Consider the following 5,406-nt stretch of genomic DNA (forward strand, 5'->3'; position numbering starts at 1 on the left):
TTGATGTCTTTGAGGCAGATATAATATTTTCATGTAGTGTGAAAGAATCCCCATTTGGTAGATATCTTCTCAGATAGAAAACTTGCAGCCTACTCAGTCCTCAATCAAATGAGATCTTTTTGTCTTGGGAATTTTTTTTTTTTTTTTTTTTTTTTTTTTTTTTTTGGTCCTGGGGAAACCCAGGGGCATTTTGCTTTTGAACTACAACCCCAGCCCTTTTTATTTACTATTTTTTATTTTTAATTTTTTTATTTTTTAAAATGTTTTAAAAGTTTTTATTGGTGCATTGTAGTCATGCATCTTAATGGGATAAAAGATGGTGGAGACATACATGCACACATCACCCAATTAGCCCTTACACAATTCCTGCCCCATTCCTTCCCCAACCCTCCTTCACATGCTTGGCTTAGTGATTGATATATTTGTTTAAGTACATCATGAGCTTTAGAGAGTTTCCTTCTTGCCCCCTCCCATCCCCTCAGTTAGGTCACCTTATTTGCTCATCTATATTTTTTTCAACCTTTCCAGAAGGTTGTGGTTGATAAGGGCAGTGTAGTGAATAAGAAGTAAAACATTAGAGTTCTTTTATGGAGATTCCTGTGTAGCATGAGTCAGTAAGCATGATTAGCTATTGTTTCAAACAAATTCTTGGGAGAGTGTTATAAGGAAAATTTATAATATGGTATTATCAGTATTTTATTTTTCTCTAAGGAAAAAAACTATCTCAAACTTTTATTTCACAAAAACTTTTAGTGGACCGGACGGCTACAGCAAGCCGAGGTGAGCTGCTGCGGAACAGCCAGGCGGGATTTCTCACCACAGGTAAAATCTAAAGCTCCCAGTGGCTGAGCTCAGCACACGCTGCAGGGATTCAGAGTGAAAATCAAAACCAAGAAGAAATATGCCAGCCTCACGGCCGAGGGCGTAACAGCGGCGCCATATTGCCACCGGCGGCAGCAGCAGAGAATTCACCAAATCCAGTACAGCTACATCTGCGTACTCAAGAACAGTGAGTCAAATTGTGGGCCACAGAGGAGAAATCACAGTACTGTACTCCCTGGGACTTGACCCAGTTGGGGAGGGGCGGTGGCAGAGATATCACACCATAGGAGAACGTGCAACCTGGCACCCCCCACGGTCTAAAGCAGCCTCTATTGACTCTCTGGGTCGGAGACTCTGTGATAAAACCCAGTAAAGGAGTAGTGGGGTCTGAGATACTACAGACTCGAGATCCAGAGCACCTTAAGTGAAGTCATAGTGACCCACGGGAAGAACCCAGAGAAGGCACAAACTTCCTAAATCATGGGAAAGAGGAATAATACTGGAGCAATGAATGCCCACAACCCCACAACATCAGAACCCGATAAAACAGAAAATCAGAGATTTCTAGAAGATCAAATCAGGAAAATAACTGTAGAAATAATAGAGGTGCTTCAAAAAGAACTCAGGGAGAGCCAAAAAGAGATAAAGGATGCAATTAATGAAGTAAAGGCCTCAATTCAAAGGACAAACAACCGATTAGACCACATGGAGAACAGAATCTCGCTCTTGGAAGATGATCATTCCAAAAATCAACGCATAGTTTCTAATCTAGGAAAAAATATACAACAGCAGGAATCTGATATTGAAGTAATATGGGCCCATTTTAAGAGAGCTAACCTAAGAATAATTGGAATAGAGGAGGGAAAAGAAAGTGAAACCAAAGGGATCAACAATCTTTTCAAGGAAGTAATAGCAGAAAATTTTCCAAACATAGAGCAAGAGGTTGATACACAGGTCCAGGAAACTTATAGAACTTCCTTTAGACAGAATCGGAGAAGAGGATCCCCACACCACATAATTGTCAAAATGACCAATGTGGAAGCCAAGCAGAGAATCTTAAAGGCAACAAAAACAAAGGGCCAAGTGACATTCAGAGGCAAACCAATTAGAATCACTCCAGACTTCCCAAACCAAGTCATGAGAGCCAGAAGGGCTTGGAGTAACATATTACAAACTCTGAAAGAAAACAACTTCCAGCCAAAAATTTCCTACCCAGCAAAACTATTTATCAAATTAGATGGAGAAATAAGAAGCTTCCATGACAAACAGAAACTGAAGGAATTTATGTCTTCAAAACCAGCACTAGAGAAAATACTCAAAGAGATTAACTACAAAGAAGAAATAGGTAACACACACCAGAACCAGAGAAACAAGAGTTTCCATCCAACAGACAACTAAGATTGGTTATCTGAGGAGATTCATTACTTATGTTAGTCTTTTACCTATCTCTAAATGGTATTGTTTGCCTTTATTGTTGTTAATTTTTAGGATTTCTAGTTGGAATATTAATATACCTTCAGATATAGCATTTGGAAATATTTTATCCCATTCTATTAGTAACTGTTAACTCTGTGTACATTGTCTTTGGATATACAATATTTTTTTTTATTTTTTAGGGAGTTTGTATACTCTCATGTTGCCTGTGCCATTGAAATCATATCCAAGAAATCACTGCCAATTTCAGTGTTGTGAGGTTTTATGACCCAGATTTTCTCCTAAAAGTTTATAGTCTTAAGATTTATATTTAGGTCTTTTATCTATTTTGAGTTAATATTTGTATATGGGATTAGGTAAGGGTCCAACTTTATTCTTTTCCATGTAATTATTATGTTTCAACAATATTTAGTTAAAAGATTATATATTTCTACCACCAAATGTTCTTGGAAACCTTGTCAAAAATAACTTGATAATATAGGGAAGAATTTAGCTCTAGGCTTTTATTTATCTCCAATGGTTTATATATCTGCCTTTAGAATAGTACTACACTGTTTCAATTATTGTAGCTTTATATGGTTTGAAATCAGAAAATATATATCTTCCAGCTTTGTTCTTTTTCAAGATCGTTTTGGGTATCTAGAGTCCATATTCCATATTATGATAGATTATTTTTCTGAAAAATAAATATATAAATATATGATAGTTTCACCTAAAAAAATAGAAAAAAATATTCTCTGGTAAGAAAGAAAGTAAAAAGAAATATTGAAATGTTATCTTTAAGTCATCAAAAGCTTGGTATCAGACAAATGAAACTGTTATGTGAGATTATCATTTTTAATTTTGGATAAATTGCTATAATACTAGATGTCAACCACTAAGCCAAGCATTGGAGGGAGGGATGGGGAGAGAATGGGTTGGGGATCGGGTGGGGGCTGACTGGACGATGTGTGCATGTATGTCTACAAAAGTTTGTATCCACTATGATGTATGAATACAGTGCACCAATAAAAAAAAAAAAAGAAATTAAGAGTGCATCAAAAATTTGTTTTCAGTGTGGGGGAGGCTCAAATCTCCTCTGTTTCCAAAGCTTCCCATTACCATTTACTATTCCAAAAGCATACCTGTTACCTGTATATGTGTTTGCTACTGGGTTTGGCTGGTTGACGAGCTCTGACAAGTGCAAGAGACTCTGCCTTGGTAGAGGTCTGTGTTTCAAAGAAAAATGCAGTGAAAGCCTTTCTTTCTTGATAACCTTCAATTTTAGTTTTAAAGCACATTCCAACAAATGACATTAGATCAGAACTTCCTCCTCCTCCTCCTCCTCCTCCTCCTCCTCCTCCTCCTCCTCCTCCTCCTCCTCCTCCTTTTGGTGGTACTGGGGTTCCTGGAAGCCCTTCAACTGCTGGGATACACTCCCATACCTATTTTATACTTTTTTTTTTGAAACAGGGTCTCTTAAAACCAGTGTGGCTGGCTTCAAACCTGTGCGATCCTCCTGTCTCCGTCTCCCAAGCGCGGGGATTTCAAGTGTGTGCCACCACACCCAACAAGATCAGAATTTCAAGACAACAAGTCTCATAGCTCTTAAGTGGCCCTTTTACCAAATGGCACCAAAGGCAAATAAGGAAGCTCCTATCCCTGTCAAAGTTAAAGCCAAATCAAAGGCTTTGAAGGCCAAGAAGGCAGTGTTGAAAAGTTTCCACAGACACACACAAAAAGATCTACATGTCACCAACCTTCTAGCAGCCCAAGACAGTGCAGCTCTGAAGGCAGCCCAAATACCCAGAAGCAGTGCTCCAGGAGAAACAAGCTTGATCACTGTGCCATCATCAAGTTCTCCCTGACCACTGAGTCAGCCATGAAGAAGACAGAAGACAAGACACTTGTGTTTATTGTGGATGTTAAGGCCAATAAGCACCAGATCATACAGGTTGGGAAGAAACTCTATGGCATGATGTCACCAAGGTCACCACCCTGATCAGGCCTGATGGAGAGAAAAAGGCATATGTTCGACGGCTCCTGATTATGATGCCTTGGATGTTGCCAACAAAATTGGGATCATCTAAACAGAGTTCAGCCAACTAATTCTAAACATGTGGTTTTTCACTATGAAAAAATAGCTGAATGTGGGGACAGAAGAGCAGCAAGATTCAGCAGTGGAGAATCTGTGCAAGAATAACAGGATCTCATCAGACCTCAGTTGGCTGCATGAAAGCACTGTGCAGTGTCTGCACTGCAGGAAGAACCACTAGATCAAGTGCAGGACCTAGAGCTGGTTCAACAGAAGCATCGGCAAATTACACACCAGCTAATGCTCCAAGAACAGGGAGGTAGAGCCTTTGAACCTGAATCAAGCTGAGGCTGCATTAAGTGATGTATTTTTTATGGTTCTCATAAACTAAGCCCCCAAGAATCTGCTTAGATGGCTCAAATACAAATGCACAAGAGGGGCTTTTGTAATTAGGGGTGCCTATCTAGAGAAGGCCTATGTTGAAAAGCCTTTTACAGGTTATGGAAGCTTTGTTCATTCCTGGCTCCCAGGGAAAAGAGTTTCCTACTGAGAGCTTAATGAATTTGCAAAAATGAGTCACAATCTCAGAAAAACTTGATCTGTCTGCAGAATCCCTTTATACCTAGAAATTCTCTCAAATGTTATTTTGTGGGGGGGGGCTTAAAAAGTTTGGATCGTCTTTAGTGTACTAAGTGAATATAATTTTGCTGCCTTAGATCAATAATATCTTAGGTAGTTATTGGGTATATCAATAATATCCTAAGTAGTACATTGGGTTTTGATGAAATTATAATTTATCTTTTGAAAAAAAAATTTTCTGTTAAGGCTAAGAACAAGTAGATGGGATCAACCTTAGAGGCTTCTCTTTTCTCTGGAAAAAGTGGGAGATTAAAACATACTGTGTTAGAACTGAGTCACAAGGAAAATTTAGCTCTTCTAAATCTAGACTGGGGACCTGGGAAAAATAGAAGGGGGATTGAATGCGTGGGGTATGACCATCTAGGTGTATTGTCATGGTTTCTAGATAAAAAGATAGTGGGGAACAGTGAGGGAAGATGAACTCATGACCATGGAGCAAGTAGCTCCAGATAGAATTGCTGGTGGCAAGAGGATATTTGAGTTAGGTACTATAGGAA

General features: G+C 38.9%; 1 pseudogene across 1 annotated transcript; it reads left to right on the forward strand.

Moving 5' to 3' along the window:
• Nucleotides 1-3,863: 3,863 nt before the first annotated feature.
• Nucleotides 3,864-4,325, forward strand: LOC308270824 (large ribosomal subunit protein uL23-like; annotated as a pseudogene). Its single transcript has one exon. The product of its transcript is annotated as a large ribosomal subunit protein uL23-like (transcript).
• Nucleotides 4,326-5,406: the final 1,081 nt, after the last annotated feature.

The sequence above is a fragment of the Muscardinus avellanarius genome (genome assembly GCF_963383645.1).
Source record: "Muscardinus avellanarius genome assembly, chromosome: 12".
Taxonomy (NCBI): domain Eukaryota; kingdom Metazoa; phylum Chordata; class Mammalia; order Rodentia; family Gliridae; genus Muscardinus; species Muscardinus avellanarius.